Below are 14,971 nucleotides of genomic sequence, written 5' to 3'. Positions count from 1 at the left end.
CCCTCTCACTGAAATATTCGCCAAAAATACAAATTTCACCCGAATCCAATGGGGACTGCTGTGTCTCGTTCAGCCAGTATAGGACCACGTCTGGGAGAAATTTTGAGTCAATCGGTCCAAAGACCTGGAAGCTATTGAAAAAATCGGCCGACGTTTTCATGAAAAAGGCCATTTTTTCTTTAAAATATTCGCCAAAAATACAAATTTCACCCGAATCCAATGGGGACTGCTGTGTCTCGTTCAGCCAGTATAGGACCACGTCTGGGAGAAATTTCGAGTCAATCGGTCCAAAGACCTGGAAGCTATTGAAAAAATCGGCCGACGTTTTCATGAAAAAGGCCATTTTTTTCTTTGAAATATTCACCAAAACTACAAATTCCACCAGAATCCAACCAAAACCGGCGAGCCTCATTCCACCAGTGAGGAGGACATGCGTGTGCAATTTCGAGTCAATCGGTCAAAAGACGACCGTAACCCTAACCCTAGCCCCATAACCCTAACCCTAACCCTAGCCTCAGCCTTAAGCCAGCCTCATGAAACATTGTCCCTCTCACTAAAATATTCGCCAAAAATACAAATTTCACCCGAATCCAATGGGGACTGCTGTGTCTCGTTCAGCCAGTATAGGACCACGTCTGGGAGAAATTTCGAGTAAATCGGTCCAAAGACCTGGAAGCTATTGAAAAAATCGGCCGACGTTTTCATGAAAAAGGCCATTTTTTCTTTAAAATATTCGCCAAAAATACAAATTTCACCCGAATCCAATGGGGACTGCTGTGTCTCATTCAGCCAGTATAGGACCACGTCTGGGAGAAATTTCGAGTCAATCGGTCCAAAGACCTGGAAGCTATTGAAAAAATCGGCCGACGTTTTCATGAAAAAGGCCATTTTTTTCTTTGAAATATTCACCAAAACTACAAATTCCACCGGAATCCAACCAAAACCGGCGAGCCTCATTCCACCAGTGAGGAGGACATGCGTGTGCAATTTCGAGTCAATCGGTCAAAAGACGACCTAAACCCTAACCCTAGCCCCATAACCCTAACCCTAGCCCCATAACCCTAACCCTAGCCCCATAACCCTAACCCTAACCCTAACCCTAGCCTCAGCCTTAAGCCAGCCTCATGAAACATTGTCCCTCTCACTAAAATATTCGCCAAAAATACAAATTTCACCCGAATCCAATGGGGACTGCTGTGTCTCGTTCAGCCAGTATAGGACCACGTCTGGGAGAAATTTCGAGTCAATCGGTCCAAAGACCTGGAAGCTATTGAAAAAATCGGCCGACGTTTTCATAAAAAAGGCCATTTTTTCTTTAAAATATTCGCCAAAAATACAAATTTCACCCGAATCCAATGGGGACTGCTGTGTCTCGTTCAGCCAGTATAGGACCACGTCTGGGAGAAATTTCGAGTCAATCGGTCCAAAGACCTGGAAGCTATTGAAAAAATCGGCCGACGTTTTCATGAAAAAGCCCATTTTTTTCTTTGAAATATTCACCAAAAATACAAATTCCACCAGAATCCAACCAAAACCGGCGAGCCTCATTCCACCAGTGAGGAGGACATGCGTGTGCAATTTCGAGTCAATCGGTCAAAAGACGACCGTAACCCTAACCCTAGCCCCATAACCCTAACCCTAGCCCCATAACCCTAACCCTAACCCTAACCCTAGCCTCAGCCTTAAGCCAGCCTCATGAAACATTGTCCCTCTCACTAAAATATTCGCCAAAAATACAAATTTCACCCGAATCCAATGGGGACTGCTGTGTCTCGTTCAGCCAATATAGGACCACGTCTGGGAGAAATTTCGAGTCAATCGGTCCAAAGACCTGGAAGCTATTGAAAAAATCGGCCAACGTTTTCATGAAAAAGGCCATTTTTTCTTTAAAATATTCGCCAAAAATACAAATTTCACCCGAATCCAATGGGGACTGCTGTGTCTCGTTCAGCCAGTATAGGACCACGTCTGGGAGAAATTTCGAGTCAATCGGCGAAAAAAAAAATGGAAGCTATTGAAAAAATCGGCCGACGTTTTCATTAAAAAAAGGCCATTTTTTCTTTAAAATATTCGCCAAAAATACAAATTTCACCCGAATCCAATGGGGACTGCTGTGTCTCGTTCAGCCAGTATAGGACCACGTCTGGGAGAAATTTCGAGTCAATCGGTCCAAAGACCTGGAAGCTATTGAAAAAATCGGCCGACGTTTTCATGAAAAAGGCCATTTTTTTCTTTGAAATATTCACCAAAAATACAAATTCCACCGGAATCCAACCAAAACCGGCAAGCCTCATTCCACCAGTGAGGAGGACATGCGTGTGCAATTTCGAGTCAATCGGTCAAAACACGACCGCAACCCTAAACCTAGCCCCATAACCCTAACCCTAGCCCCATAACCCTAACCCTAACCCTAACCCTAGCCTCAGCCTTAAGCCAGCCTCATGAAACATTGTCCCTCTCACTAAAATATTCGCCAAAAATACAAATTTCACCCGAATCCAATGGGGACTGCTGTGTCTCGTTCAGCCAGTATAGGACCACGTCTGGGAGAAATTTCGAGTCAATCGGTCCAAAGACCTGGAAGCTATTGAAAAAATCGGCCGACGTTTTCATGAAAAAGGCCATTTTTTTCTTTAAAATATTCACCAAAAATACAAATTCCACCGGAATCCAACCAAAACCGGCGAGCCTCATTCCACCAGTGAGGAGGACATGCGTGTGCAATTTCGAGTCAATCGGTCAAAAGACGACCTAAACCCTAACCCTAGCCCCATAACCCTAACCCTAGCCCCATAACCCTAACCCTAACCCTAGCCTCAGCCTTAAGCCAGCCTCATGAAACATTGTCCCTCTCACTAAAATATTCGCCAAAAATACAAATTTCACCCGAATCCAATGGGGACTGCTGTGTCTCGTTCAGCCAGTATAGGACCACGTCTGGGAGAAATTTCGAGTCAATCGGTCCAAAGACCTGGAAGCTATTGAAAAAATCGGCCGACGTTTTCATGAAAAAGGCCATTTTTTTCTTTGAAATATTCACCAAAAATACAAATTCAAACGGAATCCAACCAAAACCGGCGAGCCTCATTCCACCAGTGAGGAGGACATGCGTGTGCAATTTCGAGTCAATCGGTCAAAAGACGACCGTAACCCTAACCCTAGCCCCACAACCCTAACCCTAGCCCCATTACCCTAACCCTAACCCTACCCCTAACCCTAGCCTCAGCCTTAAGCCAGCCTCATGAAACATTGTCCTTCTCACTAAAATATTCGCCAAAAATACAAATTTCACCCGAATCCAATGGGGACTGCTGTGTCTCGTTCAGCCAGTATAGGACCACGTCTGGGAGAAATTTCGAGTCAATCGGTCCAAAGACCTGGAAGCTATTGAAAAAATCGGCCGACGTTTTCATGAAAAAGCCCATTTTTTTCTTTGAAATATTCACCAAAAATACAAATTCCACCAGAATCCAACCAAAACCGGCGAGCCTCATTCCACCAGTGAGGAGGACATGCGTGTGCAATTTCGAGTCAATCGGTCAAAAGACGACCGTAACCCTAACCCTAGCCCCATAACCCTAACCCTAGCCCCATAACCCTAACCCTAACCCTAACCCTAGCCTCAGCCTTAAGCCAGCCTCATGAAACATTGTCCCTCTCACTAAAATATTCGCCAAAAATACAAATTTCACCCGAATCCAATGGGGACTGCTGTGTCTCGTTCAGCCAATATAGGACCACGTCTGGGAGAAATTTCGAGTCAATCGGTCCAAAGACCTGGAAGCTATTGAAAAAAATCGGCCGACGTTTTCATGAAAAAGGCCATTTTTTCTTTAAAATATTCGCCAAAAATACAAATTTCACCCGAATCCAATGGGGACTGCTGTGTCTCGTTCAGCCAGTATAGGACCACGTCTGGGAGAAATTTCGAGTCAATCGGTCCAAAGACCTGGAAGCTATTGAAAAAATCGGCCGACGTTTTCATGAAAAAGGCCATTTTTTTCTTTGAAATATTCACCAAAAATACAAATTCCACCGGAATCCAACCAAAACCGGTGAGCCTCATTCCACCAGTGAGGAGGACATGCGTGTGCAATTTCGAGTCAATCGGTCAAAAGACGACCTAAACCCTAACCCTAGCCCCATAACCCTAACCCTAGCCCCATAACCCTAACCCTAACCCTAACCCTAGCCTCAGCCTTAAGCCAGCCTCATGAAACATTGTCCCTCTCACTAAAATATTCGCCAAAAATACAAATTTCACCCGAATCCAATGGGGACTGCTGTGTCTCGTTCAGCCAATATAGGACCACGTCTGGGAGAAATTTCGAGTCAATCGGTCCAAAGACCTGGAAGCTATTGAAAAAATCGGCCAACGTTTTCATGAAAAAGGCCATTTTTTCTTTAAAATATTCGCCAAAAATACAAATTTCACCCGAATCCAATGGGGACTGCTGTGTCTCGTTCAGCCAGTATAGGACCACGTCTGGGAGAAATTTCGAGTCAATCGGCGAAAAAAAAAATGGAAGCTATTGAAAAAATCGGCCGACGTTTTCATTAAAAAAAGGCCATTTTTTCTTTAAAATATTCGCCAAAAATACAAATTTCACCCGAATCCAATGGGGACTGCTGTGTCTCGTTCAGCCAGTATAGGACCACGTCTGGGAGAAATTTCGAGTCAATCGGTCCAAAGACCTGGAAGCTATTGAAAAAATCGGCCGACGTTTTCATGAAAAAGGCCATTTTTTTCTTTGAAATATTCACCAAAAATACAAATTCCACCGGAATCCAACCAAAACCGGCGAGCCTCATTCCACCAGTGAGGAGGACATGCGTGTGCAATTTCGAGTCAATCGGTCAAAACACGACCGCAACCCTAAACCTAGCCCCATAACCCTAACCCTAGCCCCATAACCCTAACCCTAACCCTAACCCTAGCCTCAGCCTTAAGCCAGCCTCATGAAACATTGTCCCTCTCACTAAAATATTCGCCAAAAATACAAATTTCACCCGAATCCAATGGGGACTGCTGTGTCTCGTTCAGCCAGTATAGGACCACGTCTGGGAGAAATTTCGAGTCAATCGGTCCAAAGACCTGGAAGCTATTGAAAAAATCGGCCGACGTTTTCATGAAAAAGGCCATTTTTTTCTTTGAAATATTCACCAAAAATACAAATTCCACCGGAATCCAACCAAAACCGGCGAGCCTCATTCCACCAGTGAGGAGGACATGCGTGTGCAATTTCGAGTCAATCGGTCAAAAGACGACCTAAACCCTAACCCTAGCCCCATAACCCTAACCCTAGCCCCATAACCCTAACCCTAACCCTAACCCTAGCCTCAGCCTTAAGCCAGCCTCATGAAACATTGTCCCTCTCACTAAAATATTCGCCAAAAATACAAATTTCACCCGAATCCAATGGGGACTGCTGTGTCTCGTTCAGCCAGTATAGGACCACGTCTGGGAGAAATTTCGAGTCAATCGGTCCAAAGACCTGGAAGCTATTGAAAAAATCGGCCGACGTTTTCATGAAAAAGGCCATTTTTTTCTTTGAAATATTCACCAAAAATACAAATTCAAACGGAATCCAACCAAAACCGGCGAGCCTCATTCCACCAGTGAGGAGGACATGCGTGTGCAATTTCGAGTCAATCGGTCAAAAGACGACCGTAACCCTAACCCTAGCCCCACAACCCTAACCCTAGCCCCATTACCCTAACCCTAACCCTACCCCTAACCCTAGCCTCAGCCTTAAGCCAGCCTCATGAAACATTGTCCCTCTCACTAAAATATTCGCCAAAAATACAAATTTCACCCGAATCCAATGGGGACTGCTGTGTCTCGTTCAGCCGGTATAGGACCACGTCTGGGAGAAATTTCGAGTCAATCGGTCCAAAGACCTGGAAGCTATTGAAAAAATCGGCCGACGTTTTCATGAAAAAGGCAATTTTTTCTTTAAAATATTCGCCAAAAATACAAATTTCACCCGAATCCAATGGGGACTGCTGTGTCTCGTTCAGCCGGTATAGGACCACGTCTGGGAGAAATTTCGAGTCAATCGGTCCAAAGACCTGGAAGCTATTGAAAAAATCGGCCGACGTTTTCATGAAAAAGGCCATTTTTTCTTTAAAATATTCGCCAAAAATACAAATTTCACCCGAATCCAATGGGGACTGCTGTGTCTCGTTCAGCCAGTATAGGACCACGTCTGGGAGAAATTTCGAGTCAATCGGTCCAAAGACCTGGAAGCTATTGAAAAAATCGGCCGACGTTTTCATGAAAAAGCCCATTTTTTTCTTTGAAATATTCACCAAAAATACAAATTCCACCAGAATCCAACCAAAACCGGCGAGCCTCATTCCACCAGTGAGGAGGACATGCGTGTGCAATTTCGAGTCAATCGGTCAAAAGACGACCGTAACCCTAACCCTAGCCCCATAACCCTAACCCTAGCCCCATAACCCTAACCCTAACCCTAACCCTAGCCTCAGCCTTAAGCCAGCCTCATGAAACATTGTCCCTCTCACTAAAATATTCGCCAAAAATACAAATTTCACCCGAATCCAATGGGGACTGCTGTGTCTCGTTCAGCCAGTATAGGACCACGTCTGGGAGAAATTTCGAGTCAATCGGTCCAAAGACCTGGAAGCTATTGAAAAAATCGGCCGACGTTTTCATGAAAAAGGCCATTTTTTTCTTTGAAATATTCACCAAAAATACAAATTCCACCAGAATCCAACCAAAACCGGCGAGCCTCATTCCACCAGTGAGGAGGACATGCGTGTGCAATTTCGAGTCAATCGGTCAAAAGACGACCGTAACCCTAACCCTAGCCCCATAACCCTAACCCTAACCCTAACCCTAGCCTCAGCCTTAAGCCAGCCTCATGAAACATTGTCCCTCTCACTAAAATATTCGCCAAAAATACAAATTTCACCCGAATCCAATGGGGACTGCTGTGTCTCGTTCAGCCAGTATAGGACCACGTCTGGGAGAAATTTTGAGTCAATCGGTCCAAAGACCTGGAAGCTATTGAAAAAATCGGCCGACGTTTTCATGAAAAAGGCCATTTTTTCTTTAAAATATTCGCCAAAAATACAAATTTCACCCGAATCCAATGGGGACTGCTGTGTCTCGTTCAGCCAGTATAGGACCACGTCTGGGAGAAATTTCGAGTCAATCGGTCCAAAGACCTGGAAGCTATTGAAAAAATCGGCCGACGTTTTCATGAAAAAGGCCATTTTTTTCTTTGAAATATTCACCAAAACTACAAATTCCACCAGAATCCAACCAAAACCGGCGAGCCTCATTCCACCAGTGAGGAGGACATGCGTGTGCAATTTCGAGTCAATCGGTCAAAAGACGACCGTAACCCTAACCCTAGCCCCATAACCCTAACCCTAACCCTAGCCTCAGCCTTAAGCCAGCCTCATGAAACATTGTCCCTCTCACTAAAATATTCGCCAAAAATACAAATTTCACCCGAATCCAATGGGGACTGCTGTGTCTCGTTCAGCCAGTATAGGACCACGTCTGGGAGAAATTTCGAGTAAATCGGTCCAAAGACCTGGAAGCTATTGAAAAAATCGGCCGACGTTTTCATGAAAAAGGCCATTTTTTCTTTAAAATATTCGCCAAAAATACAAATTTCACCCGAATCCAATGGGGACTGCTGTGTCTCATTCAGCCAGTATAGGACCACGTCTGGGAGAAATTTCGAGTCAATCGGTCCAAAGACCTGGAAGCTATTGAAAAAATCGGCCGACGTTTTCATGAAAAAGGCCATTTTTTTCTTTGAAATATTCACCAAAAATACAAATTCCACCGGAATCCAACCAAAACCGGCGAGCCTCATTCCACCAGTGAGGAGGACATGCGTGTGCAATTTCGAGTCAATCGGTCAAAAGACGACCTAAACCCTAACCCTAGCCCCATAACCCTAACCCTAGCCCCATAACCCTAACCCTAACCCTAACCCTAGCCTCAGCCTTAAGCCAGCCTCATGAAACATTGTCCCTCTCACTAAAATATTCGCCAAAAATACAAATTTCACCCGAATCCAATGGGGACTGCTGTGTCTCGTTCAGCCAGTATAGGACCACGTCTGGGAGAAATTTCGAGTCAATCGGTCCAAAGACCTGGAAGCTATTGAAAAAATCGGCCGACGTTTTCATGAAAAAGGCCATTTTTTTCTTTGAAATATTCACCAAAAATACAAATTCCACCAGAATCCAACCAAAACCGGCGAGCCTCATTCCACCAGTGAGGAGGACATGCGTGTGCAATTTCGAGTCAATCGGTCAAAAGACAACCGTAACCCTAACCCTAGCCCCATAACCCTAACCCTAACCCTAACCCTAGCCTCAGCCTTAAGCCAGCCTCATGAAACATTGTCCCTCTCACTAAAATATTCGCCCAAAATACAAATTTCACCCGAATCCAATGGGGACTGCTGTGTCTCGTTCAGCCAGTATAGGACCACGTCTGGGAGAAATTTTGAGTCAATCGGTCCAAAGACCTGGAAGCTATTGAAAAAATCGGCCGACGTTTTCATGAAAAAGGCCATTTTTTCTTTAAAATATTCGCCAAAAATACAAATTTCACCCGAATCCAATGGGGACTGCTGTGTCTCGTTCAGCCAGTATAGGACCACGTCTGGGAGAAATTTCGAGTCAATCGGTCCAAAGACCTGGAAGCTATTGAAAAAATCGGCCGACGTTTTCATGAAAAAGGCCATTTTTTTCTTTGAAATATTCACCAAAACTACAAATTCCACCAGAATCCAACCAAAACCGGCGAGCCTCATTCCACCAGTGAGGAGGACATGCGTGTGCAATTTCGAGTCAATCGGTCAAAAGACGACCGTAACCCTAACCCTAGCCCCATAACCCTAACCCTAACCCTAGCCTCAGCCTTAAGCCAGCCTCATGAAACATTGTCCCTCTCACTAAAATATTCGCCAAAAATACAAATTTCACCCGAATCCAATGGGGACTGCTGTGTCTCGTTCAGCCAGTATAGGACCACGTCTGGGAGAAATTTCGAGTAAATCGGTCCAAAGACCTGGAAGCTATTGAAAAAATCGGCCGACGTTTTCATGAAAAAGGCCATTTTTTCTTTAAAATATTCGCCAAAAATACAAATTTCACCCGAATCCAATGGGGACTGCTGTGTCTCATTCAGCCAGTATAGGACCACGTCTGGGAGAAATTTCGAGTCAATCGGTCCAAAGACCTGGAAGCTATTGAAAAAATCGGCCGACGTTTTCATGAAAAAGGCCATTTTTTTCTTTGAAATATTCACCAAAAATACAAATTCCACCGGAATCCAACCAAAACCGGCGAGCCTCATTCCACCAGTGAGGAGGACATGCGTGTGCAATTTCGAGTCAATCGGTCAAAAGACGACCTAAACCCTAACCCTAGCCCCATAACCCTAACCCTAGCCCCATAACCCTAACCCTAACCCTAACCCTAGCCTCAGCCTTAAGCCAGCCTCATGAAACATTGTCCCTCTCACTAAAATATTCGCCAAAAATACAAATTTCACCCGAATCCAATGGGGACTGCTGTGTCTCGTTCAGCCAGTATAGGACCACGTCTGGGAGAAATTTCGAGTCAATCGGTCCAAAGACCTGGAAGCTATTGAAAAAATCGGCCGACGTTTTCATGAAAAAGGCCATTTTTTTCTTTGAAATATTCACCAAAACTACAAATTCCACCAGAATCCAACCAAAACCGGCGAGCCTCATTCCACCAGTGAGGAGGACATGCGTGTGCAATTTCGAGTCAATCGGTCAAAAGACGACCGTAACCCTAACCCTAGCCCCATAACCCTAACCCTAACCCTAGCCTCAGCCTTAAGCCAGCCTCATGAAACATTGTCCCTCTCACTAAAATATTCGCCAAAAATACAAATTTCACCCGAATCCAATGGGGACTGCTGTGTCTCGTTCAGCCAGTATAGGACCACGTCTGGGAGAAATTTCGAGTAAATCGGTCCAAAGACCTGGAAGCTATTGAAAAAATCGGCCGACGTTTTCATGAAAAAGGCCATTTTTTCTTTAAAATATTCGCCAAAAATACAAATTTCACCCGAATCCAATGGGGACTGCTGTGTCTCATTCAGCCAGTATAGGACCACGTCTGGGAGAAATTTCGAGTCAATCGGTCCAAAGACCTGGAAGCTATTGAAAAAATCGGCCGACGTTTTCATGAAAAAGGCCATTTTTTTCTTTGAAATATTCACCAAAAATACAAATTCCACCGGAATCCAACCAAAACCGGCGAGCCTCATTCCACCAGTGAGGAGGACATGCGTGTGCAATTTCGAGTCAATCGGTCAAAAGACGACCTAAACCCTAACCCTAGCCCCATAACCCTAACCCTAGCCCCATAACCCTAACCCTAACCCTAACCCTAGCCTCAGCCTTAAGCCAGCCTCATGAAACATTGTCCCTCTCACTAAAATATTCGCCAAAAATACAAATTTCACCCGAATCCAATGGGGACTGCTGTGTCTCGTTCAGCCAGTATAGGACCACGTCTGGGAGAAATTTCGAGTCAATCGGTCCAAAGACCTGGAAGCTATTGAAAAAATCGGCCGACGTTTTCATGAAAAAGGCCATTTTTTTCTTTGAAATATTCACCAAAAATACAAATTCCACCAGAATCCAACCAAAACCGGCGAGCCTCATTCCACCAGTGAGGAGGACATGCGTGTGCAATTTCGAGTCAATCGGTCAAAAGACAACCGTAACCCTAACCCTAGCCCCATAACCCTAACCCTAACCCTAACCCTAGCCTCAGCCTTAAGCCAGCCTCATGAAACATTGTCCCTCTCACTAAAATATTCGCCCAAAATACAAATTTCACCCGAATCCAATGGGGACTGCTGTGTCTCGTTCAGCCAGTATAGGACCACGTCTGGGAGAAATTTTGAGTCAATCGGTCCAAAGACCTGGAAGCTATTGAAAAAATCGGCCGACGTTTTCATGAAAAAGGCCATTTTTTCTTTAAAATATTCGCCAAAAATACAAATTTCACCCGAATCCAATGGGGACTGCTGTGTCTCGTTCAGCCAGTATAGGACCACGTCTGGGAGAAATTTCGAGTCAATCGGTCCAAAGACCTGGAAGCTATTGAAAAAATCGGCCGACGTTTTCATGAAAAAGGCCATTTTTTTCTTTGAAATATTCACCAAAACTACAAATTCCACCAGAATCCAACCAAAACCGGCGAGCCTCATTCCACCAGTGAGGAGGACATGCGTGTGCAATTTCGAGTCAATCGGTCAAAAGACGACCTAAACCCTAACCCTAGCCCCATAACCCTAACCCTAGCCCCATAACCCTAACCCTAACCCTAACCCTAGCCTCAGCCTTAAGCCAGCCTCATGAAACATTGTCCCTCTCACTAAAATATTCGCCAAAAATACAAATTTCACCCGAATCCAATGGGGACTGCTGTGTCTCGTTCAGCCAGTATAGGACCACGTCTGGGAGAAATTTCGAGTCAATCGGTCCAAAGACCTGGAAGCTATTGAAAAAATCGGCCGACGTTTTCATGAAAAAGGCCATTTTTTTCTTTGAAATATTCACCAAAAATACAAATTCCACCAGAATCCAACCAAAACCGGCGAGCCTCATTCCACCAGTGAGGAGGACATGCGTGTGCAATTTCGAGTCAATCGGTCAAAAGACGACCGTAACCCTAACCCTAGCCCCATAACCCTAACCCTAACCCTAACCCTAGCCTCAGCCTTAAGCCAGCCTCATGAAACATTGTCCCTCTCACTAAAATATTCGCCAAAAATACAAATTTCACCCGAATCCAATGGGGACTGCTGTGTCTCGTTCAGCCAGTATAGGACCACGTCTGGGAGAAATTTTGAGTCAATCGGTCCAAAGACCTGGAAGCTATTGAAAAAATCGGCCGACGTTTTCATGAAAAAGGCCATTTTTTCTTTAAAATATTCGCCAAAAATACAAATTTCACCCGAATCCAATGGGGACTGCTGTGTCTCGTTCAGCCAGTATAGGACCACGTCTGGGAGAAATTTCGAGTCAATCGGTCCAAAGACCTGGAAGCTATTGAAAAAATCGGCCGACGTTTTCATGAAAAAGGCCATTTTTTTCTTTGAAATATTCACCAAAACTACAAATTCCACCAGAATCCAACCAAAACCGGCGAGCCTCATTCCACCAGTGAGGAGGACATGCGTGTGCAATTTCGAGTCAATCGGTCAAAAGACGACCGTAACCCTAACCCTAGCCCCACAACCCTAACCCTAGCCCCATAACCCTAACCCTAACCCTAACCCTAGCCTCAGCCTTAAGCCAGCCTCATGAAACATTGTCCCTCTCACTAAAATATTCGCCAAAAATACAACTTTCACCCGAATCCAATGGGGACTGCTGTGTCTCGTTCAGCCAGTATAGGACCACGTCTGGGAGAAATTTCGAGTCAATCGGTCCAAAGACCTGGAAGCTATTGAAAAAATCGGCCGACGTTTTCATGAAAAAGGCCATTTTTTCTTTAAAATATTCGCCAAAAATACAAATTTCACCCGAATCCAATGGGGACTGCTGTGTCTCGTTCAGCCAGTATAGGACCACGTCTGGGAGAAATTTCGAGTCAATCGGTCCAAAGACCTGGAAGCTATTGAAAAAATCGGCCGACGTTTTCATGAAAAAGGCCATTTTTTCTTTAAAATATTCGCCAAAAATACAAATTTCACCCGAATCCAATGGGGACTGCTGTGTCTCGTTCAGCCAGTATAGGACCACGTCTGGGAGAAATTTCGAGTCAATCGGTCCAAAGACCTGGAAGCTATTGAAAAAATCGGCCGACGTTTTCATGAAAAAGGCCATTTTTTTCTTTGAAATATTCACCAAAAATACAAGTTCCACCGGAATCCAACCAAAACCGGCGAGCCTCATTCCACCAGTGAGGAGGACATTCGTGTGCAATTTCGAGTCAATCGGTCAAAAGACGACCGTAACCCTAACCCTAGCCCCATAACCCTAACCCTAGCCCCATAACCCTAACCCTAACCCTAACCCTAGCCTCAGCCTTAAGCCAGCCTCATGAAACATTGTCCCTCTCACTAAAATATTCGCCAAAAATACAAATTTCACCCGAATCCAATGGGGACTGCTGTGTCTCGTTCAGCCAGTATAGGACCACGTCTGGGAGAAATTTCGAGTCAATCGGTCCAAAGACCTGGAAGCTATTGAAAAAATCGGCCGACGTTTTCATGAAAAAGGCCATTTTTTTCTTTGAAATATTCACCAAAAATACAAGTTCCACCGGAATCCAACCAAAACCGGCGAGCCTCATTCCACCAGTGAGGAGGACATTCGTGTGCAATTTCGAATCAATCGGTCAAAAGACGACCGTAACCCTAACCCTAGCCCCATAACCCTAACCCTAGCCCCATAACCCTAACCCTAACCCTAACCCTAGCCTCAGCCTTAAGCCAGCCTCATGAAACATTGTCCCTCTCACTAAAATATTCGCCAAAAATACAAATTTCACCCGAAACCAATGGGGACTGCTGTGTCTCGTTCAGCCAGTATAGGACCACGTCTGGGAGAAATTTCGAGTCAATCGGTCCAAAGACCTGGAAGCTATTGAAAAAATCGGCCGACGTTTTCATGAAAAAGGCCATTTTTTTCTTTGAAATATTCACCAAAAATACAAATTCCACCGGAATCCAACCAAACCGGCGAGCCTCATTCCACCAGTGAGGAGGACATGCGTGTGCAATTTCGAGTCAATCGGTCAAAAGACGACCTAAACCCTAACCCTAGCCCCATAACCCTAACCCTAGCCCCATAACCCTAACCCTAACCCTAACCCTAGCCTCAGCTTTAAGCCAGCCTCATGAAACATTGTCCCTCTCACTAAAATATTCGCAAAAAATACAAATTTCACCCGAATCCAATGGGGACTGCTGTGTCTCGTTCAGCCAGTATAGGACCACGTTTGGGAGAAATTTCGAGTCAATCGGTCCAAAGACCTGGAAGCTATTGAAAAAATCGGCCGACGTTTTCATGAAAAAGGCCATTTTTTCTTTAAAATATTCGCCAAAAATACAAATTTCACCCGAATCCAATGGGGACTGCTGTGTCTCGTTCAGCCAGTATAGGACCACGTCTGGGAGAAATTTCGAGTCAATCGGTCCAAAGACCTGGAAGCTATTGAAAAAATCGGCCGACGTTTTCATGAAAAAGGCCATTTTTTTCTTTGAAATATTCACCAAAAATACAAGTTCCACCGGAATCCAACCAAAACCGGCGAGCCTCATTTCACCAGTGAGGAGGACATTCGTGTGCAATTTCGAGTCAATCGGTCAAAAGACGACCGTAACCCTAACCCTAGCCCCATAACCCTAACCCTAGCCCCATAACCCTAACCCTAACCCTAACCCTAGCCTCAGCCTTAAGCCAGCCTCATGAAACATTGTCCCTCTCACTAAAATATTCGCCAAAAATACAAATTTCACCCGAAACCAATGGGGACTGCTGTGTCTCGTTCAGCCAGTATAGGACCACGTCTGGGAGAAATTTCGAGTCAATCGGTCCAAAGACCTGGAAGCTATTGAAAAAATCGGCCGACGTTTTCATGAAAAAGGCCATTTTTTTCTTTGAAATATTCACCAAAAATACAAATTCCACCGGAATCCAACCAAACCGGCGAGCCTCATTCCACCAGTGAGGAGGACATGCGTGTGCAATTTCGAGTCAATCGGTCAAAAGACGACCTAAACCCTAACCCTAGCCCCATAACCCTAACCCTAGCCCCATAACCCTAACCCTAACCCTAACCCTAGCCTCAGCTTTAAGCCAGCCTCATGAAACATTGTCCCTCTCACTAAAATATTCGCCAAAAATACAAATTTCACCCGAATCCAATGGGGACTGCTGTGTCTCGTTCAGCCAGTATAGGACCACGTCTGGGAGAAATT

This window comes from Pagrus pagrus (genome assembly GCF_965226575.1).
Source record: "Pagrus pagrus genome assembly, chromosome: 13".
Lineage (NCBI taxonomy): Eukaryota > Metazoa > Chordata > Actinopteri > Spariformes > Sparidae > Pagrus > Pagrus pagrus.
Note: the sequence above shows the minus strand (reverse complement) of the source record.